This window comes from Sphaerodactylus townsendi, linkage group LG03 (assembly GCF_021028975.2).
Source record: "Sphaerodactylus townsendi isolate TG3544 linkage group LG03, MPM_Stown_v2.3, whole genome shotgun sequence".
Taxonomy (NCBI): Eukaryota; Metazoa; Chordata; class Lepidosauria; order Squamata; family Sphaerodactylidae; genus Sphaerodactylus; species Sphaerodactylus townsendi.
In genome coordinates, this window is record NC_059427.1 from 148,842,802 (window position 1) to 148,866,130 (window position 23,329).

The following is a 23,329-nucleotide window of genomic DNA, read 5'->3' on the forward strand; positions in this document are numbered from 1 at the left end:
ACCCCCCCCCCCCCCCACCCCCCCCCCCCCCCACCCCCCCCCCCCCCCACCCCCCCCCCCCCCCACCCCCCCCCCCCCCCACCCCCCCCCCCCCCCACCCCCCCCCCCCCCCACCCCCCCCCCCCCCCACCCCCCCCCCCCCCCACCCCCCCCCCCCCCCACCCCCCCCCCCCCCCACCCCCCCCCCCCCCCACCCCCCCCCCCCCCCACCCCCCCCCCCCCCCACCCCCCCCCCCCCCCACCCCCCCCCCCCCCCACCCCCCCCCCCCCCCACCCCCCCCCCCCCCCACCCCCCCCCCCCCCCACCCCCCCCCCCCCCCACCCCCCCCCCCCCCCACCCCCCCCCCCCCCCACCCCCCCCCCCCCCCACCCCCCCCCCCCCCCACCCCCCCCCCCCCCCACCCCCCCCCCCCCCCACCCCCCCCCCCCCCCACCCCCCCCCCCCCCCACCCCCCCCCCCCCCCACCCCCCCCCCCCCCCACCCCCCCCCCCCCCCACCCCCCCCCCCCCCCACCCCCCCCCCCCCCCACCCCCCCCCCCCCCCACCCCCCCCCCCCCCCACCCCCCCCCCCCCCCACCCCCCCCCCCCCCCACCCCCCCCCCCCCCCACCCCCCCCCCCCCCCACCCCCCCCCCCCCCCACCCCCCCCCCCCCCCACCCCCCCCCCCCCCCACCCCCCCCCCCCCCCACCCCCCCCCCCCCCCACCCCCCCCCCCCCCCACCCCCCCCCCCCCCCACCCCCCCCCCCCCCCACCCCCCCCCCCCCCCACCCCCCCCCCCCCCCACCCCCCCCCCCCCCCACCCCCCCCCCCCCCCACCCCCCCCCCCCCCCACCCCCCCCCCCCCCCACCCCCCCCCCCCCCCACCCCCCCCCCCCCCCACCCCCCCCCCCCCCCACCCCCCCCCCCCCCCACCCCCCCCCCCCCCCACCCCCCCCCCCCCCCACCCCCCCCCCCCCCCACCCCCCCCCCCCCCCACCCCCCCCCCCCCCCACCCCCCCCCCCCCCCACCCCCCCCCCCCCCCACCCCCCCCCCCCCCCACCCCCCCCCCCCCCCACCCCCCCCCCCCCCCACCCCCCCCCCCCCCCACCCCCCCCCCCCCCCACCCCCCCCCCCCCCCACCCCCCCCCCCCCCCACCCCCCCCCCCCCCCACCCCCCCCCCCCCCCACCCCCCCCCCCCCCCACCCCCCCCCCCCCCCACCCCCCCCCCCCCCCACCCCCCCCCCCCCCCACCCCCCCCCCCCCCCACCCCCCCCCCCCCCCACCCCCCCCCCCCCCCACCCCCCCCCCCCCCCACCCCCCCCCCCCCCCACCCCCCCCCCCCCCCACCCCCCCCCCCCCCCACCCCCCCCCCCCCCCACCCCCCCCCCCCCCCACCCCCCCCCCCCCCCACCCCCCCCCCCCCCCACCCCCCCCCCCCCCCACCCCCCCCCCCCCCCACCCCCCCCCCCCCCCACCCCCCCCCCCCCCCACCCCCCCCCCCCCCCACCCCCCCCCCCCCCCACCCCCCCCCCCCCCCACCCCCCCCCCCCCCCACCCCCCCCCCCCCCCACCCCCCCCCCCCCCCACCCCCCCCCCCCCCCACCCCCCCCCCCCCCCACCCCCCCCCCCCCCCACCCCCCCCCCCCCCCACCCCCCCCCCCCCCCACCCCCCCCCCCCCCCACCCCCCCCCCCCCCCACCCCCCCCCCCCCCCACCCCCCCCCCCCCCCACCCCCCCCCCCCCCCACCCCCCCCCCCCCCCACCCCCCCCCCCCCCCACCCCCCCCCCCCCCCACCCCCCCCCCCCCCCACCCCCCCCCCCCCCCACCCCCCCCCCCCCCCACCCCCCCCCCCCCCCACCCCCCCCCCCCCCCACCCCCCCCCCCCCCCACCCCCCCCCCCCCCCACCCCCCCCCCCCCCCACCCCCCCCCCCCCCCACCCCCCCCCCCCCCCACCCCCCCCCCCCCCCACCCCCCCCCCCCCCCACCCCCCCCCCCCCCCACCCCCCCCCCCCCCCACCCCCCCCCCCCCCCACCCCCCCCCCCCCCCACCCCCCCCCCCCCCCACCCCCCCCCCCCCCCACCCCCCCCCCCCCCCACCCCCCCCCCCCCCCACCCCCCCCCCCCCCCACCCCCCCCCCCCCCCACCCCCCCCCCCCCCCACCCCCCCCCCCCCCCACCCCCCCCCCCCCCCACCCCCCCCCCCCCCCACCCCCCCCCCCCCCCACCCCCCCCCCCCCCCACCCCCCCCCCCCCCCACCCCCCCCCCCCCCCACCCCCCCCCCCCCCCACCCCCCCCCCCCCCCACCCCCCCCCCCCCCCACCCCCCCCCCCCCCCACCCCCCCCCCCCCCCACCCCCCCCCCCCCCCACCCCCCCCCCCCCCCACCCCCCCCCCCCCCCACCCCCCCCCCCCCCCACCCCCCCCCCCCCCCACCCCCCCCCCCCCCCACCCCCCCCCCCCCCCACCCCCCCCCCCCCCCACCCCCCCCCCCCCCCACCCCCCCCCCCCCCCACCCCCCCCCCCCCCCACCCCCCCCCCCCCCCACCCCCCCCCCCCCCCACCCCCCCCCCCCCCCACCCCCCCCCCCCCCCACCCCCCCCCCCCCCCACCCCCCCCCCCCCCCACCCCCCCCCCCCCCCACCCCCCCCCCCCCCCACCCCCCCCCCCCCCCACCCCCCCCCCCCCCCACCCCCCCCCCCCCCCACCCCCCCCCCCCCCCACCCCCCCCCCCCCCCACCCCCCCCCCCCCCCACCCCCCCCCCCCCCCACCCCCCCCCCCCCCCACCCCCCCCCCCCCCCACCCCCCCCCCCCCCCACCCCCCCCCCCCCCCACCCCCCCCCCCCCCCACCCCCCCCCCCCCCCACCCCCCCCCCCCCCCACCCCCCCCCCCCCCCACCCCCCCCCCCCCCCACCCCCCCCCCCCCCCACCCCCCCCCCCCCCCACCCCCCCCCCCCCCCACCCCCCCCCCCCCCCACCCCCCCCCCCCCCCACCCCCCCCCCCCCCCACCCCCCCCCCCCCCCACCCCCCCCCCCCCCCACCCCCCCCCCCCCCCACCCCCCCCCCCCCCCACCCCCCCCCCCCCCCACCCCCCCCCCCCCCCACCCCCCCCCCCCCCCACCCCCCCCCCCCCCCACCCCCCCCCCCCCCCACCCCCCCCCCCCCCCACCCCCCCCCCCCCCCACCCCCCCCCCCCCCCACCCCCCCCCCCCCCCACCCCCCCCCCCCCCCACCCCCCCCCCCCCCCACCCCCCCCCCCCCCCACCCCCCCCCCCCCCCACCCCCCCCCCCCCCCACCCCCCCCCCCCCCCACCCCCCCCCCCCCCCACCCCCCCCCCCCCCCACCCCCCCCCCCCCCCACCCCCCCCCCCCCCCACCCCCCCCCCCCCCCACCCCCCCCCCCCCCCACCCCCCCCCCCCCCCACCCCCCCCCCCCCCCACCCCCCCCCCCCCCCACCCCCCCCCCCCCCCACCCCCCCCCCCCCCCACCCCCCCCCCCCCCCACCCCCCCCCCCCCCCACCCCCCCCCCCCCCCACCCCCCCCCCCCCCCACCCCCCCCCCCCCCCACCCCCCCCCCCCCCCACCCCCCCCCCCCCCCACCCCCCCCCCCCCCCACCCCCCCCCCCCCCCACCCCCCCCCCCCCCCACCCCCCCCCCCCCCCACCCCCCCCCCCCCCCACCCCCCCCCCCCCCCACCCCCCCCCCCCCCCACCCCCCCCCCCCCCCACCCCCCCCCCCCCCCACCCCCCCCCCCCCCCACCCCCCCCCCCCCCCACCCCCCCCCCCCCCCACCCCCCCCCCCCCCCACCCCCCCCCCCCCCCACCCCCCCCCCCCCCCACCCCCCCCCCCCCCCACCCCCCCCCCCCCCCACCCCCCCCCCCCCCCACCCCCCCCCCCCCCCACCCCCCCCCCCCCCCACCCCCCCCCCCCCCCACCCCCCCCCCCCCCCACCCCCCCCCCCCCCCACCCCCCCCCCCCCCCACCCCCCCCCCCCCCCACCCCCCCCCCCCCCCACCCCCCCCCCCCCCCACCCCCCCCCCCCCCCACCCCCCCCCCCCCCCACCCCCCCCCCCCCCCACCCCCCCCCCCCCCCACCCCCCCCCCCCCCCACCCCCCCCCCCCCCCACCCCCCCCCCCCCCCACCCCCCCCCCCCCCCACCCCCCCCCCCCCCCACCCCCCCCCCCCCCCACCCCCCCCCCCCCCCACCCCCCCCCCCCCCCACCCCCCCCCCCCCCCACCCCCCCCCCCCCCCACCCCCCCCCCCCCCCACCCCCCCCCCCCCCCACCCCCCCCCCCCCCCACCCCCCCCCCCCCCCACCCCCCCCCCCCCCCACCCCCCCCCCCCCCCACCCCCCCCCCCCCCCACCCCCCCCCCCCCCCACCCCCCCCCCCCCCCACCCCCCCCCCCCCCCACCCCCCCCCCCCCCCACCCCCCCCCCCCCCCACCCCCCCCCCCCCCCACCCCCCCCCCCCCCCACCCCCCCCCCCCCCCACCCCCCCCCCCCCCCACCCCCCCCCCCCCCCACCCCCCCCCCCCCCCACCCCCCCCCCCCCCCACCCCCCCCCCCCCCCACCCCCCCCCCCCCCCACCCCCCCCCCCCCCCACCCCCCCCCCCCCCCACCCCCCCCCCCCCCCACCCCCCCCCCCCCCCACCCCCCCCCCCCCCCACCCCCCCCCCCCCCCACCCCCCCCCCCCCCCACCCCCCCCCCCCCCCACCCCCCCCCCCCCCCACCCCCCCCCCCCCCCACCCCCCCCCCCCCCCACCCCCCCCCCCCCCCACCCCCCCCCCCCCCCACCCCCCCCCCCCCCCACCCCCCCCCCCCCCCACCCCCCCCCCCCCCCACCCCCCCCCCCCCCCACCCCCCCCCCCCCCCACCCCCCCCCCCCCCCACCCCCCCCCCCCCCCACCCCCCCCCCCCCCCACCCCCCCCCCCCCCCACCCCCCCCCCCCCCCACCCCCCCCCCCCCCCACCCCCCCCCCCCCCCACCCCCCCCCCCCCCCACCCCCCCCCCCCCCCACCCCCCCCCCCCCCCACCCCCCCCCCCCCCCACCCCCCCCCCCCCCCACCCCCCCCCCCCCCCACCCCCCCCCCCCCCCACCCCCCCCCCCCCCCACCCCCCCCCCCCCCCACCCCCCCCCCCCCCCACCCCCCCCCCCCCCCACCCCCCCCCCCCCCCACCCCCCCCCCCCCCCACCCCCCCCCCCCCCCACCCCCCCCCCCCCCCACCCCCCCCCCCCCCCACCCCCCCCCCCCCCCACCCCCCCCCCCCCCCACCCCCCCCCCCCCCCACCCCCCCCCCCCCCCACCCCCCCCCCCCCCCACCCCCCCCCCCCCCCACCCCCCCCCCCCCCCACCCCCCCCCCCCCCCACCCCCCCCCCCCCCCACCCCCCCCCCCCCCCACCCCCCCCCCCCCCCACCCCCCCCCCCCCCCACCCCCCCCCCCCCCCACCCCCCCCCCCCCCCACCCCCCCCCCCCCCCACCCCCCCCCCCCCCCACCCCCCCCCCCCCCCACCCCCCCCCCCCCCCACCCCCCCCCCCCCCCACCCCCCCCCCCCCCCACCCCCCCCCCCCCCCACCCCCCCCCCCCCCCACCCCCCCCCCCCCCCACCCCCCCCCCCCCCCACCCCCCCCCCCCCCCACCCCCCCCCCCCCCCACCCCCCCCCCCCCCCACCCCCCCCCCCCCCCACCCCCCCCCCCCCCCACCCCCCCCCCCCCCCACCCCCCCCCCCCCCCACCCCCCCCCCCCCCCACCCCCCCCCCCCCCCACCCCCCCCCCCCCCCACCCCCCCCCCCCCCCACCCCCCCCCCCCCCCACCCCCCCCCCCCCCCACCCCCCCCCCCCCCCACCCCCCCCCCCCCCCACCCCCCCCCCCCCCCACCCCCCCCCCCCCCCACCCCCCCCCCCCCCCACCCCCCCCCCCCCCCACCCCCCCCCCCCCCCACCCCCCCCCCCCCCCACCCCCCCCCCCCCCCACCCCCCCCCCCCCCCACCCCCCCCCCCCCCCACCCCCCCCCCCCCCCACCCCCCCCCCCCCCCACCCCCCCCCCCCCCCACCCCCCCCCCCCCCCACCCCCCCCCCCCCCCACCCCCCCCCCCCCCCACCCCCCCCCCCCCCCACCCCCCCCCCCCCCCACCCCCCCCCCCCCCCACCCCCCCCCCCCCCCACCCCCCCCCCCCCCCACCCCCCCCCCCCCCCACCCCCCCCCCCCCCCACCCCCCCCCCCCCCCACCCCCCCCCCCCCCCACCCCCCCCCCCCCCCACCCCCCCCCCCCCCCACCCCCCCCCCCCCCCACCCCCCCCCCCCCCCACCCCCCCCCCCCCCCACCCCCCCCCCCCCCCACCCCCCCCCCCCCCCACCCCCCCCCCCCCCCACCCCCCCCCCCCCCCACCCCCCCCCCCCCCCACCCCCCCCCCCCCCCACCCCCCCCCCCCCCCACCCCCCCCCCCCCCCACCCCCCCCCCCCCCCACCCCCCCCCCCCCCCACCCCCCCCCCCCCCCACCCCCCCCCCCCCCCACCCCCCCCCCCCCCCACCCCCCCCCCCCCCCACCCCCCCCCCCCCCCACCCCCCCCCCCCCCCACCCCCCCCCCCCCCCACCCCCCCCCCCCCCCACCCCCCCCCCCCCCCACCCCCCCCCCCCCCCACCCCCCCCCCCCCCCACCCCCCCCCCCCCCCACCCCCCCCCCCCCCCACCCCCCCCCCCCCCCACCCCCCCCCCCCCCCACCCCCCCCCCCCCCCACCCCCCCCCCCCCCCACCCCCCCCCCCCCCCACCCCCCCCCCCCCCCACCCCCCCCCCCCCCCACCCCCCCCCCCCCCCACCCCCCCCCCCCCCCACCCCCCCCCCCCCCCACCCCCCCCCCCCCCCACCCCCCCCCCCCCCCACCCCCCCCCCCCCCCACCCCCCCCCCCCCCCACCCCCCCCCCCCCCCACCCCCCCCCCCCCCCACCCCCCCCCCCCCCCACCCCCCCCCCCCCCCACCCCCCCCCCCCCCCACCCCCCCCCCCCCCCACCCCCCCCCCCCCCCACCCCCCCCCCCCCCCACCCCCCCCCCCCCCCACCCCCCCCCCCCCCCACCCCCCCCCCCCCCCACCCCCCCCCCCCCCCACCCCCCCCCCCCCCCACCCCCCCCCCCCCCCACCCCCCCCCCCCCCCACCCCCCCCCCCCCCCACCCCCCCCCCCCCCCACCCCCCCCCCCCCCCACCCCCCCCCCCCCCCACCCCCCCCCCCCCCCACCCCCCCCCCCCCCCACCCCCCCCCCCCCCCACCCCCCCCCCCCCCCACCCCCCCCCCCCCCCACCCCCCCCCCCCCCCACCCCCCCCCCCCCCCACCCCCCCCCCCCCCCACCCCCCCCCCCCCCCACCCCCCCCCCCCCCCACCCCCCCCCCCCCCCACCCCCCCCCCCCCCCACCCCCCCCCCCCCCCACCCCCCCCCCCCCCCACCCCCCCCCCCCCCCACCCCCCCCCCCCCCCACCCCCCCCCCCCCCCACCCCCCCCCCCCCCCACCCCCCCCCCCCCCCACCCCCCCCCCCCCCCACCCCCCCCCCCCCCCACCCCCCCCCCCCCCCACCCCCCCCCCCCCCCACCCCCCCCCCCCCCCACCCCCCCCCCCCCCCACCCCCCCCCCCCCCCACCCCCCCCCCCCCCCACCCCCCCCCCCCCCCACCCCCCCCCCCCCCCACCCCCCCCCCCCCCCACCCCCCCCCCCCCCCACCCCCCCCCCCCCCCACCCCCCCCCCCCCCCACCCCCCCCCCCCCCCACCCCCCCCCCCCCCCACCCCCCCCCCCCCCCACCCCCCCCCCCCCCCACCCCCCCCCCCCCCCACCCCCCCCCCCCCCCACCCCCCCCCCCCCCCACCCCCCCCCCCCCCCACCCCCCCCCCCCCCCACCCCCCCCCCCCCCCACCCCCCCCCCCCCCCACCCCCCCCCCCCCCCACCCCCCCCCCCCCCCACCCCCCCCCCCCCCCACCCCCCCCCCCCCCCACCCCCCCCCCCCCCCACCCCCCCCCCCCCCCACCCCCCCCCCCCCCCACCCCCCCCCCCCCCCACCCCCCCCCCCCCCCACCCCCCCCCCCCCCCACCCCCCCCCCCCCCCACCCCCCCCCCCCCCCACCCCCCCCCCCCCCCACCCCCCCCCCCCCCCACCCCCCCCCCCCCCCACCCCCCCCCCCCCCCACCCCCCCCCCCCCCCACCCCCCCCCCCCCCCACCCCCCCCCCCCCCCACCCCCCCCCCCCCCCACCCCCCCCCCCCCCCACCCCCCCCCCCCCCCACCCCCCCCCCCCCCCACCCCCCCCCCCCCCCACCCCCCCCCCCCCCCACCCCCCCCCCCCCCCACCCCCCCCCCCCCCCACCCCCCCCCCCCCCCACCCCCCCCCCCCCCCACCCCCCCCCCCCCCCACCCCCCCCCCCCCCCACCCCCCCCCCCCCCCACCCCCCCCCCCCCCCACCCCCCCCCCCCCCCACCCCCCCCCCCCCCCACCCCCCCCCCCCCCCACCCCCCCCCCCCCCCACCCCCCCCCCCCCCCACCCCCCCCCCCCCCCACCCCCCCCCCCCCCCACCCCCCCCCCCCCCCACCCCCCCCCCCCCCCACCCCCCCCCCCCCCCACCCCCCCCCCCCCCCACCCCCCCCCCCCCCCACCCCCCCCCCCCCCCACCCCCCCCCCCCCCCACCCCCCCCCCCCCCCACCCCCCCCCCCCCCCACCCCCCCCCCCCCCCACCCCCCCCCCCCCCCACCCCCCCCCCCCCCCACCCCCCCCCCCCCCCACCCCCCCCCCCCCCCACCCCCCCCCCCCCCCACCCCCCCCCCCCCCCACCCCCCCCCCCCCCCACCCCCCCCCCCCCCCACCCCCCCCCCCCCCCACCCCCCCCCCCCCCCACCCCCCCCCCCCCCCACCCCCCCCCCCCCCCACCCCCCCCCCCCCCCACCCCCCCCCCCCCCCACCCCCCCCCCCCCCCACCCCCCCCCCCCCCCACCCCCCCCCCCCCCCACCCCCCCCCCCCCCCACCCCCCCCCCCCCCCACCCCCCCCCCCCCCCACCCCCCCCCCCCCCCACCCCCCCCCCCCCCCACCCCCCCCCCCCCCCACCCCCCCCCCCCCCCACCCCCCCCCCCCCCCACCCCCCCCCCCCCCCACCCCCCCCCCCCCCCACCCCCCCCCCCCCCCACCCCCCCCCCCCCCCACCCCCCCCCCCCCCCACCCCCCCCCCCCCCCACCCCCCCCCCCCCCCACCCCCCCCCCCCCCCACCCCCCCCCCCCCCCACCCCCCCCCCCCCCCACCCCCCCCCCCCCCCACCCCCCCCCCCCCCCACCCCCCCCCCCCCCCACCCCCCCCCCCCCCCACCCCCCCCCCCCCCCACCCCCCCCCCCCCCCACCCCCCCCCCCCCCCACCCCCCCCCCCCCCCACCCCCCCCCCCCCCCACCCCCCCCCCCCCCCACCCCCCCCCCCCCCCACCCCCCCCCCCCCCCACCCCCCCCCCCCCCCACCCCCCCCCCCCCCCACCCCCCCCCCCCCCCACCCCCCCCCCCCCCCACCCCCCCCCCCCCCCACCCCCCCCCCCCCCCACCCCCCCCCCCCCCCACCCCCCCCCCCCCCCACCCCCCCCCCCCCCCACCCCCCCCCCCCCCCACCCCCCCCCCCCCCCACCCCCCCCCCCCCCCACCCCCCCCCCCCCCCACCCCCCCCCCCCCCCACCCCCCCCCCCCCCCACCCCCCCCCCCCCCCACCCCCCCCCCCCCCCACCCCCCCCCCCCCCCACCCCCCCCCCCCCCCACCCCCCCCCCCCCCCACCCCCCCCCCCCCCCACCCCCCCCCCCCCCCACCCCCCCCCCCCCCCACCCCCCCCCCCCCCCCCCCCCCCCCCCCCCCACCCCCCCCCCCCCCCGCCCCCCCCCCCCCCCACCCCCACGGGTTGGCCGGGCGCCGGCGCTCTGCGGCGCCGGCTGCCCGGCTGTTTCCAGGACCGTCCGTGCGGACGGTCCCAGCGTCGCCGGGTCGGCATCGTAAACGCCGACCCGGCCGCTTCCGCCTTCGTGCGGAAACGGCCTCAGTATTTTATTTTTTATTTCAATTTATACACCACACTCCCTTAGCGAGGCCAGGCTCAGGGCAGCTTCCCACACAATACAGATAATCACCCATTAAAAACACATTTCATCCATAACAATATCACTTTAATTTGAGAGGAGGAGGAGGCCATTCGGATGGCACAACCGTAGCCACCTCCATCACAAGCCTGGTGGAACCATTTTGTCTTAGAGGCCCTGTGGGATTTCATCAGGTCCAGCAGAGCCTGGAATGTTCTAGACAGCATTTCACTGGGTAGGGGCCAGAGCCAAGAATGCTCCAGCTTGCACTGCTCTGGCCGTGGCCAGCAGGACATCTTTCAGGCTAGGGACCATCGGCAGATTGTCATGACGTAAGTGGATCTTTACCACCCATTACACTTGTTTGCACTGCTCCTTCAGATGGCAAAGGCACATATCTCGAAGGGCCCACAGTACAGACAACCAAGGTTGACTCGAGCTAAGGATCCACCCACCTTTTTCTTTTCATTGTCCACCTGGCACTGCAATATGGGGATCATCCGGTTCAGCTCCGTGATGTCCCCATGGTTTCTTTTGAGACTCTCGTGGAACTGGCAGTTTTTGTTCTGAAGGTTCTGAATCTGAGGCACAGCAACAAGAGGGAAGATCAGAGATAACTTTCTGCTTCACACCAGGGAAGGGCCACGGGAGGCTCTCCCTCAATGCCCACCCAAAGTTCATCATAGCCCAGTCAAGGAAACATTTGCCACTCTGTGCTGTAGTGCTTGGATCAAAAATCACACAGCAACTGTCTTTGCAGAGATGAGATCAGGAGCTGAAGTTTGAGAAAGTTCCCACAAAGAGCTTTCTAGGACCTTTGTCAGGAATGCCCATAGCACACATCATAGGCCAAAGTAGGGTTTATGGCTAGAACAGGGGTAGGGAACCTGCGGCTCGAGAGCCCCATGCGGCTCTTCTGCCCTTACACTGCAGCTCCACAAGCCGAGCTGCCGGCTTCATCCTTGCCTGCCCTGCAGGCAGCAGGGCAGGCGCACCAACTGCCCGCGGACGGCTGGGCCGTGCCACGGGCTTCCCCTCTCGCCCGCCCCATTGGGATGGGGCGGGCACTTTCCCAACAGACAGAGAGGCCCAGCCACCGGTTTCACCAATTGCCCGCGGCCGTCTTCTCAGAATGTGTGAAGTAAAAGGTAAAAAAACCCAATATATACAGTGTTATCTTTATTTTAAATGTCAAAAATTATTTGCGGCTCCAAGTGTTTTCTTTTCCCGTGGAAAACGGGTCCAAATGGCTCTTTGAGTGTTAAAGGTTCCCTACCCCTGGGCTAGAACAATGATGACATTCTATTTTAAGCTTGAACATGTAACAGACGACCGTAGAATGCCTACGAAATGTTTTTATGTCGATGAAAACTGATAAAATAGTGGGTTGCTCCCTTCCAAAATCAAGATGTATAAACTGGTTGTGGTGGGTTTCCCGGGGGGCTGTGTGACCGTGGCCTGGTGGATCTTGTTCCTAACGTTTCGCCTGCATCTGTGGCTACTGTGTAACAAACGTCCCTCTGTGATACACCTCTGAAGATGCCAGCCACAGATGCAGGCAAGACATTAGGAACAAGATCCACCAGACCACAGCTACACAGCCCGGAAAACCCACCACAACCAGTTGAATCTGGCCATGAAAGCCTTTATCAAGATGTATCAAACTCGCACAAACAAAAGATAAGTCCAAGATTGCATTAGAAGCAAGTTTTTTTTAATTAAAAGTCAGAAAGACTTCAGAATTTTTCTGTTTTTATTTATTTATCAAAATGGCACATATAAAGAGTGACCTATCCAGGAGGCTGTAAAATAAGAAACTACAGTTAATATAGTAGCTTGAGGGGTGATATGCCCCTCTGAAACTCTATGGCCCTTTCTGCACAGGCCTCCGGGCGCCCTCACGCCGGCAAGAATTCTGCCGGCGTGGGGGTGGAGGCCGTTCGCACGCAAGCGTGCGAGCGGCCCCAGCAGAGGCCGGCTCAGGAGAGGCGGCTCCGCATGGAGCCGCCTCTTCCCTGTCCCTCGCTTACTTGCCTTGTCCCCGTCGTCGCCCTGCTGTCTTCCTAAGCCCCGCCCACGCTGCCCTCCGACCTCCAGGGGTCGGAGGACAGCGTGGGCGGGGCTTAGGAAGACAGCAGGGCGACGACGGGGACAAGGCAAGTAAGCGAGGGAAGGGGGAAACAGCGTGTTCCCGGCGGTGCCGTTTGCACCGCGCCGCAGGGAACACGCTGTTTTCTCAAAAACACCCCTTTAAAGGGGTGTTTTTGAGGACGGCCTGACGCCGCCCTGAGGGAGGGGAAGGGGAGCCAGGTCTGTGCGAACGGCGGCCTGGGGGCGGCGTTTTTACGGTCCCCGGGCCGCCATTTTTGGCCCGTGCGGAAACGGCCTATATTTTATGCTATCTGCAGTGTATAAAAAGCCTACTACATAGCTCGGCAAATAATGATCTAGGAAACATATAATTGTATTGTCGAAGGCTTTCATGGCCGGAATCAGCTGGCTGTTATGGGTTTTCCAGGCTGTTAACCATGGTCTGCTACTTTTTGATCCTAACGTTTTGCCTGCATCTATGGCTGACACCTTCAGAGGTATGTCACAACAAGATGTGTTTCTCTCCGTGGCATCTCTGAAGATTCCAGCTATAGATGTGAATGAAACATTCGGAGCAAAAACTACCAGACCACACAACCCTGAAAATCCACCACAGCCAAACATATCATTACTCAGCATACGATGACCTAGGATTGATGTCACATATCCAAAATGGATTTATGTAACCTAGACAGCAAAGCTTACTTTTTCGGGTTGCCAAATTATGAGTGGTGGTAAAAGAATATCGAAGGAGAACATTTGTGGAAGCAAATGTTTGGATGGTAAAATATCTCACTTGTTATAGGAATCACTGAGAGAGTTCCGAGAGAACTGTGACTGGCCCAAGGTCACCCAGCAGGCTTCATGTGGAGAAGTGTGGAAAAGAAACCCAGTTCATCAGATTAGAGCAGTGTTTTCCAACCTTTTCGACGCCATGGTACCCTTGACCTCACTCTTCATATCTCATGGTACCCCTTCCATCCTCCCCCACCTTCCCTTCCCAGTTCCCCTGCTTGCCACCCCCCACCTTTCCCATCCAGGGTGAAGGGAAGCATGGGGTTGGGGGGTGGTAAGGGGCTGCTGACCTTGCAGCAGGCCCTGCCCTCTGGACCAGCTCCATATCCTTGCTGGTGCTGGTGGGAGACACCGCAAAAGTGAGGGGGGCTGGTAGCATTGCCGCGGTACCCCTGGGACATGCTCACGGCACCCCAGGGTATCACGGTGTCAGACTCTCGAATGTGGAAATAACAGAGACCGTAGGAAAGTCCTAAAGCAGTTTATTTCTTACAACTCGTAAAGTAACAATAGAAAGCTGGATCTAAGCTAGAGAGCTTAAGCTGGTTCTGCATGGGCCAAAAACAGCAGTGTGAAAATGATGTAAAAGGGTTTAAAACAGTGTAAAAGGGTTTATACCATTTTCACACTGTTTTCACACTGCTGTTTTTGGTCCATGCGGAATCAGCCTTAGATCCAGAGACTATATCCTTCAACCACCCCCCCCCCCGTTTCGCCCCACACCAAATGTCCCTTACAGTTTCTACAACATTTGCACTACAGAGCTTCAAAGAACCTGGGAACCGTTCACACCTTCTTGCAGATGAGCTGGTGCCAGGAGGTTGCCAGGAAGGGAAGAGGGAAACAGGAAAGCATTTACAGGAAAACATTTGCAATTCTTACACAGCAAGACATCTGGGCACTGACAGGCTTGCTCCTGACACATGGAACCCTGGTTGGGAATCACTGGATTAGAGTCTTCCACTCTTAATCACTGCACTGTGCTGGGGGGGGGGGCAGCAATCAACCCCTGGCAAATGGACTCTCCTCTAACAGCCACAAACCAAACAAAAGAAACAAACAGAAGCAAAGAAAAAACCCTCTCCAGCAGGCTACAAGCACCCACTCACCCTCACACCCACCTTCTCATAATGACCCTCTCAGTTAATACTCCTTGGGAATTTAGGAAAGGCAAAACACCACTCACCTCATCCCTGTGTTCTTTGCCCCAGCCCAACTGACCGATATTCCAAATCTGGAGCAGCAGGACTGAAGCAACCGTGCAACTTTTCCAAGGGGTGAATCATGACCCTAGGAGGGTTTACTCAAAAGGAAGCCCCATTGCCAGCAACCGAGCTTACTCCCAGGTAAAGGATCACACTTCTTCACTATTACAACCCATTCAATGTCCCTCGTTCATACCTGGTTCTGGTAAAAGAGATTAGCTTCTTCTTTGCTCTTCTGCGCAATGGTCTGATACCAGCATTCAATGCTCTGGATGAGGCCGTCCATGTTCAGGCGACGGCTGTTGTTCATATTGAGAACAACGGATGTGTCATAGAGTTGACGATTCAATGCAGCAAGTTCCTGTTGACGGCACAACATTTGAGTCAGATATAGAACTATGATCCAGTTAAGTCAAAATGTCAACTGTGTAGAAGTGGATGTTGGTGTCAAAGGAAGACATCAACAAGCCCCGAGGTCAGGTGTTTAAACAGCAAAAGCTGTTTCTTAGGTCCCTTCCACACATGCAGAATAATGCACTTTCAATCCACTTTCAATGCACTTTGCAGCTGAATTTTCGTGTGCAGAACAGCAAAATCCACTTTCAAACAATTGTGAAAGCGGATTGAAAGTGCATTGTTCTGCATGTGCACCCCTAGTGAGTCAGGTCATTGTGCAGTTTCCCCCATATTGTTTTCCTGAGTTGAAAGAATGCTCTAAGGTCTCTGGCAGATGCCTTTGTGGCTCTCCTTTCAACTGGAGGACCTGGTTTTTGAACCCAAGACCTCAGGCACGCATTACCAAGCATGGGCTCTGCTATTGAGCTAGGCCCCCTTGCACAGATGGTGATGAAAACTACGATAACACTCTTGGCTAAGGTGACCAGATGGTCACCTTTCCATCCCGGGACTGTGGAAGCGGCTGTGTCACAGGGCGGCACACGGCAAGCCTCAGAAGCTCACGCGCGCGGCCACAGAAGCGCACGGGCTTCTGTGACTTGCCGTGTGCTGCCCTGTCACAGGGCGGCACACGGCAAGCCACAGAAGCCCGCGCACACGACCGCAGGAGCAAAAGGCTGCCTTTTGCGGCGGTGCTCCCTGGTCAGGAAACAGGGAAGCGCCCCAGAAGCCTTCTGGGGTGCTTCCCTGTTTCCTGACTGGGGAGCGCCGCCGCAAAAGGCAGTGTGCTGCTGGGGCCATTGTCCGTAATCGGGACAATGGCATAAGCCCAGCGGGACACTACGCAAAAGCGTGAGTGTCCCGCGAAAATAGGGACGGATGGTCACCCTACTCTTGGCACAACTGTGGATGCTGCTTGTCATGTTGCAGTCATGTTGGAAGCAGCTGAAAAAGCACTGAGCATACAGACCTCTGCACAGAAAATCCTCAAGAAGTCAATATTTTCTTTCAGCAACTCCCGCTTCAGTTCCAGTTCTTTCTGATATCTAAAGGTAGCATCAACATCCTGAAAACGAGGAGATGAAATCTTAATTTCTATGTCAAGAAGAATGGGGTTGCGAGTTGGACTACAGCCCTTGAACATTAGGATTTTGAAAATGCTGTATCTCTGAAAACAGGAAAGTATAAAGAACATGGTTCTAGTTTTTCCAGCAGGGTCAGAATATAGATAAAATGGGGAAAGACAGCCTTGGCAGAATATGAATTATATAAGGACTATTCCTCCTTCTTCATTCCCCCACCCCACCCCCATCCATTTCCTAGTTTTACAGCCTGAAAATATTCCCTAGTTTATAGGGTCGAGTGCTAAGACACCACATTTATCAGAGGTGTTTCTTAAATCTACTGCAGAATGTCACAAGCTTCTATTGGAAAACTATGTGTTTGTTTCTTATCCACCTTTCTCAGGACTGATTATACAGTGTAAGTCAATGCTATCAGTAGGATGAGATGCCTAATAATCAATGTAATAGCAGCAGTATTGTGGAAATCTGACACAAGCAAAAATCTAAACAAAACATAAGTTAGACATGACATGTTAAACAATGCAGAAAATGGTATTACCTAAGCAGAAATCCCTTGCATACAACAAATGAAGCAATAAAACTGGATTAGAAAACCTGAAAAGTCTGAAATAAAAAATGGCTCTTTCAGATGGCTTGTTTGAAATGTATGCATATCTGTAGGCCAATAAGGGTTATTAGAATGGGTTTGTTTCCCTCAAAGATCTATGTTAAGCAAAATGTGCAACTGCCCAATGATACTGTGTTGATTTATAGATACACTTGAAGTCACCACCTTTCGTCACTCATTGGCCTTTTCTGCACAGCACAAATGTAATGTCTTGAGGACCTGATAAAAAGTGCAGCTCTCTCCCCCAAAATGTTTTCATGTCATTTTATTTCTTTCAACCTGTTTTTTCCCCCAAAAAAATCACCAAAGGAACTATTTTTTTCTCTTGAAGATGTTTCCTGCTTGGTCTGTGTAAACAAAGCAGACAGGAAACATGATTTTCCCCACCCAACCTTGTTACTTTCATTTTTGCCACTTGTGCCTGCCACTTTGTGGGCTGCTGCAGAGATTTTTCATCCTGCCAGTCGTCGTCTGCTGAAGGTTCCCCACGGAGGTCTCTTCTGCTAGTGTAACCCCCATGCCCAGAATGGGTTGAACCAGTAAGGGGGTGGAGACTGCAGAGCTCTTTGGAGAAGACAAGGCTACCAGACTCGGACCTTGGTTGTATAAGCCCTTGACACCTTGTTAAGGGTTTCTTTTTGTGGTTGTAATGGGTGAGAGTTCTCCTGGAAACCTTCATCATGTTGCATCCTGTTCATCAAGCCCTTGGAGCCCTTGGAGTCTTCAGGAGCCAATCCACTTGCAAAGAAGAATTGGACTTGGCAGTATCAGTAGACTGTAAATATAAGGACTTGAAATTGCAACCTGAACAGGACCTTGAAATGTGATGTGAAATGTTGTTGTTATATGTTATGTGTTAAGAAAGTAAACCATTTTGTTTTTAAAAATTGTTGTTGCAAACTCATTCCAGGTTCTGCCCCACAGAACCCACAAGCTGAGGTTACACTAGCAGCTCCTCCACCTGCAATTTCACTGAATAGGGTTTGTTTTGCCCAGGGATCCTGCGCACATATCTTTTTTCTTTTTCTTTTTCTTTTGTTGAAGCTGCCCGTGAAGCTACGACGTCACCATTATGAGAACGATTCTCATAATCATGAGCTTCGCAGAGTTCCCTCAAAAGAAAAGAAAATTTAAAACGACGTGTGTGTGGGATTGCCCGGCAAGACAAAACAAATATTATTCATATACTTTTTAAACAGTGAAATCGCAGTATTAAGCATCACCTTGCTATGTTCAAGGATACCTTCCTGCATCGCGCTTTCGCACACCTTCAAATCTGACAGTATTAACAAGCAGAAATGCTGAAATGAAAATTCTGATTTGGGAAATACAAGTTCAAACTTTTCTAAGACTGTCAAAGTGAGAAGAATTTATTTTACTTGATCATTTGTCAGTCAAATTACTTTTAAGATGTATCATTAGCTGGTACATGATGTGCGCATGATCTATATTTTGGATCTCCTCCAGTTTTAGAAGTTGTTGTTAATAGCTGACATGGGAAGCATTCGACCTAAAATGGGGGAGCTAGAGTACAGAGTTTTGAAGGAGGACTTTGATATAGTGGGCATTACAGAGACATGGTGGAATGAGGAGAACCAGTGGGATGCTGTTATACCAGGCTACAGGCTCTATAGGAAGGATAGGACAGGGCGCATTGGGGGTGGAGTTGCCCTTTACATCAAAGAGAGCATAGTATCACATAAAATAGACAATGCAAGGGGAGCTGGTTCCCCTACAGAATCACTGTGGATATCAATACCAGGTGTGAAGGACAGTTTAATATTAGGAATATATTATCGTCCCCCTGACCAAAGTGCACAAGAGGATTCTGAGATGGAAAAAGAAATTAGAGAGGCCAACAAAAACAAAAATGTAGTGGTAATGGGTGATTTGAACTATCCCCATATAAACTGGAAAAATGCATGTTCAGGTCATAGTAAGGAGAGAGCATTCCTGGATATGCTAAATGACTGTGGCTTAGAGCAGATGGTTGTGGAACCAACCAGGGGAGAGGTGATCCTAGATCTAATTCTATGTGGGACCCAGGACCTGGTGCAGGAAGTCAGTGTTGTTGAGCCGATAGGGAACAGCGACCACAATGCTGTCAGATTCAGTATCTCAGCATGCGAACAAGTGGCAACTACTAATGTAGTTACATTCGCCTTCAGAAAGGGAAATTTCTCAAAGATGAGGGGGATAGTGCGCAGGAAGCTGAAAGGGAAAATCAAGAGAGTCAAAACTATCCAGGATGCTTGGAGGTTATTTAAAAACACAGTAATAAAAGCTCAGCTGGAATGTGTTCCACAGGTTAGAAAAGGCAGCACCCAGTCCAAAAGAAAGCCACCATGGTTAACAAGAGAGGTTGAGGAAATTATCAGAAAAAAGAAAATGTCTTTTAGAAAATGGAAGTCCAGTTTGGCTGATGAAGAATATGAGAGGGAACACAAATGGTGGCAAAAGAGAAGCAAGTTAGCTGTAAGGGAGGCAAAAAAGGATTATGAGGAACGCATGGCTATGAACATCAAGACCAGCAACAAACAGTTCTTCAAGTACATCAAAAGCAGGAAGCCAGCAAGGGAAGCGGTAGGCCCGTTAGATGACAAAGGAACAAAGGGTGTGCTAAAAGATGGCAGGGAGATTGCAGAGAAGCTGAATGAATTCTTTGCATCTGTCTTCACCCAAGAGGAGGTGAGGAACATTCCTGCACCTGAACCAAGCTTCTTAGGAGGTGAATCCGAGGAACTAGTGAAGATAGTGGTAGACAAGGAAGAAGTTCTGGCAGCCATTGATAAACTAAATGTTACCAAATCCCCTGGCCCAGATTGCATTCACCCAAGAGTTCTTAAAGAGCTCAAGCATGAAATTGCTGATCTTCTCACTTTAATATGCAACTTATCCCTGAAATCAGGCTCCATCCCTGAAGACTGGAAGATGGCCAATGTCACACCAATCTTTAAGAAAGGATCTAGGGGGGACCCGGGAAATTACAGGCCAGTCAGTTTGACATCTGTTCCTGGTAAATTAGTAGAATCTATCATTAAAGATAAAATTATAAGACATGTAGAAAAGCAAGACCTGCTGAGAAAGAGTCAGCATGGCTTTTGCAGAGGCAAATCCTGTCTTACAAACTTACTAGAGTTCTTTGAGGGTGTAAACAGGCATGTGGACAGGGGTGAACCGGTGGACATTGTCTACTTGGATTTCCAAAAGGCTTTTGACAAAGTTCCTCACCAGAGACTGTTGAGAAAACTCAGCAATGAAGGAATAAGAGGGGAAGTCCTCCTATGGATTAAAAACTGGTTGAGAAATAGGAAACAAAGAGTGGGTGTAAATGGGAAGTTCTCACAATGGAGAGATGTCGGGAGTGGTGTCCCCCAAGGATCCGTTTTGGGACCAGTGCTCTTTAACCTATTCATAAATGACCTGGAAGTAGGGGTGGGTAGCGTGGTGGCCAAGTTTGCAGATGATACCAAATTATGTAGGGTGGTGAGAACCACAAAGGATTGCGAAGAGCTCCAAGCGGACCTTGATAAATTAGATGAGTGGGCTCAGAAATGGCAAATGCAGTTCAATGTAGCAAAATGTAAAGTGATGCACATAGGGGCAAAAAATCCAAACTTCACATACACGCTACAGGGGTCAGTGCTATCAGTCACAGACCAGGAAAGGGATTTAGGCGTCTTAGTTGATAGTTCCATGGGAATGTCAACTCAATGCATGGCAGCTGTGAAAAAGGCAAACTCTCCCACCCCCAATAAAGCAGTGGTGTTAATCGCACTTTGAGTCCCAGGTCCAGTTCTTGGTCACGCATCTCAAAAAAAAGGATATTGAGGGAGATAGAAAAAGTGCAGAGAAGGGCAACGAGAAGCGATTGAGGGACTGGAGCAATCTTCCCTATGAGGAGAGGCTGCAGCGTTTGGGACTCTTTAGTTTGGAGAGGAGACGTCTGAGGGGGGATATGATTGAAGTCTATAAAATTATGCATGGGGTAGAAAATGTTGACAGAGAGACATTTTTCTCTCTTTCTCACAATGGTCAGAACCAGGGGGCATCCATTGAAAATGCTGGGGGGAAGAATTAGGACCAATAAAAGGAAACACTTCTTCACGCAACGTGTGATTGGTGTTTGGAATATGCTGCCACAGGAGGTGGTGATGGCCACTAACCTGGATAGCTTTAAAAGGGGCTTGGACAGATTTATGGAGGAGAAGTCGATTTATGACTACCAATCTTGATCCTCCTTGATCTGAGATTGCAAATGCCTCAACAGACCAGGTGATCGGGAGCAACAGTCGCAGAAGGCCATTAAGTGCTCACATCCCTGCATGTGAGCTCCCAAAGGCACCTGGTGGGCCATTACCGGTGAGAAGCAGAGAGCTTGAATAGATAGACTTTCATCTGATCCAGTTGGTTTTGCTCTGAAGGTGCCTGTTCATTAGACCACTGATTCTGTTTCAAATCAACAATCCATTTTCACTGTTTCTTACTGTTATCGTTAAAGAGGCTGCTGAAGGTCATAGTTTCCAGGTGTGGGGAAATGCCTTCCAGCCTAGAATCCACCTCAGTGTTTTATTAGTTTGGGCTGTGCTATACACACGCCCCAGAGGCTGCAATGCTGGGAAAGGCTAGCAAAAGAGAAAAGGAATATACATGGTTTGTTCAGGCAAGAATAACTAGAAATGGTGGAAACAGGCAACCCTATCCTCTACACTTATCCTAAATGATGGTTAATTAGGATAGGCAGTGGCGTAGTGGTTAAGAGCAGGTGCACTCTAATCTGGGGAACCAGGTTTGATTCCCTGCTCTGCTGCTTGAGCTGTGGAGCCTTATCTGGGGAATTCAGATTAGCCTGTGCACTCCCACACACGCCAGCTGGGTGACCTTGGGCTAGTCACAGCTTCTCGGAGCTCTCTCAGCCTCACCCATCTCTTAGGGTGTTTGTTGTGAGGGGGGAAAGGGAAAGGAGATTGTAAGCCCCTTTGAGTCTCCTGCAGGAGAGAAAGGGGGGATATAAATCCAAACTCTTCTTCTTCTTCTAGGTTAGTAATATTTGGAGCCAGCGTGGTATCGTCATTAAGAGTGGGGGACTCGAATCTGGAGAACCAGATTCAATGCCCCACTCCTTCACATGAAGCCTGCTGGGTAACCTTACCATTCTCTCAGCCCACACAGAGGAAGGCAATGGCAAACCACCTTTGAATGTCTGTTGCCTTGAAAACCCTACGGGATCTTCATGACTCAGCTGTGGCTTGACCACACACACAGTAATGCTTGTTAGGTGCAAAACTACCAGACCCTGACTGCGCAGCTCGAAAAACTCACAACAGCCAGTTGATTCTGGCTATGAAAGCCTTCAACAATGCACTCTGTAAAGATTCTACCATTTGAAAAACTGAGGATATTATGGTCATTATGGGGGATATTATGGTCATATGTGACACCATCATATGGACATTACAATGACCTCTGCCCAGAGGTGTAGGGGGGCAATTCTTCACCCAGGCCAAAATGGTGCCTGCCCCCGCGCCCCCTCCACTTTCCTTAGTTCCTCTTAGTCCCTCAGTTCCTCTCCTGCAGCCTGGTGACCACTACAGTTCCCACCAGGGGTAACCCACACTGTCGTCCATGAGCGACAGTTCACCTATCTGTGGAGAGTATCAGTACAAGAAAGAAGAAGAAGAAGAAGAAGAAGAAGAAGAAGAAGAAGAAGAAGAAGAAGAAGAAGAAGAAGAAGAAGAAGAAGAAGAAGAAGAAGAAGAAGAAGAAGAAGAAGAAGAAGAAGAAGAAGAAGAGTTTGGATTTATATCCCCCCTTTCTCTCCCTCAGGAGACTCAAAGGGGCTTACAATCTCCTTGCCCTTCCCCCCTCACAACAAACACCCTGTGAGGTGGGTGGGGCTGAGAGAGCTCCATAGAGCTGTGACTAGCCCAAGGTCACCCAGCTGGCGTGTGTGGGAGTGCACAGGCTAATCTGAATTCCCCAGAGAAGCCTCCACAGCTCAGGCGGCAGAGCTGGGAATCAAACCCGGTTCCTCCAGATTAGATACACGAGCTCTTAACCTCCTACGCCACTGCTGCTTCCAAAGGGGGAAAAAGAGAGGAAGAAAGGGGCAGGAGAGATGAACAAAGGTAAGTAGGGGGCATGGGGGGTGCTGCCAGGGGGCAGGGGAGGGGGGATGGCTATGGGGGTGATTTTCTACCCCCCCTTGTGACCCCAATGGCGGGGCACCCCCTTTCCCATTGGCGCTACGCCACTGCCTCTGCCATCATACCTTTCCCACAGACATGACAAGTAGACTTCTGGCCCCCAGCTTTGAAATATCCACTTACTTCACCTTAAAGTCTTCGACAAGCTCTTGCATGTTTTTCCGTTCACCATCCATTCTCCCTCTCTCATTGATGAGGCTACTTAGCTGCTTCCTTAGATTGCTAATATACACCTCAAAGAGTGGGTCAAGGCTGATCTTGCTGGTGCCAGATTTCAAGCCTTGATCCTGCAAGAGGGTCCACTTAGTTTCCAGGACTTTGTTCTGCTGTTCCAAAAAACGAACCTGAAACATGATATATGAGTCAGACCAATATGATACATTTCTGTCGACAGTGGCTCTTGGAGCACTGTTGCCTGGGATCCATTAACTGGCCATACCAAGTAGTGAACCTAGGACCTTCTGTACTGAGTCTATATGTCATTCTAGCATTAAGCTATGGGACCTTCTGAGAGGAGACATTTTAAACAGTCAATGATCATGAGAAGAGGCATTCACGACAGTAAAACCGTGGATTATTGCTTTAAAAAGGGCTTGGACAGATTTATGGAGAAGTCAGTCTATGGCTACCAATCTTGATCCTCCTTGATCTGAAATTGCAAAGGCCTGAGCAGACCAGGTGCTCGGGAGCAGCAGCAGCAGCAGAAGGCCATTGCTTTCACATCCTGCCTGTGAGCTCCCAAAGGCACCTAATGGGCCACTGTGAGTAGCAGAGAGCTGGACTAGATGGACTCTGGTCTGATCCAGCAGGCTCCTTCTTATGTTCTTGTGCACTTATATCATGAATTGAAAAAA

The 23,329-nt window shown here is 66.9% G+C and overlaps 1 protein-coding gene across 1 annotated transcript in view; it reads left to right on the forward strand.

Moving 5' to 3' along the window:
* Window positions 1-23,329, forward strand: part of LOC125428226 (keratin, type II cytoskeletal cochleal-like) — a 133,955-nt gene that overhangs the window by 58,616 nt on the left and 52,010 nt on the right. The gene's annotated exons all lie outside the window — the stretch shown is intronic.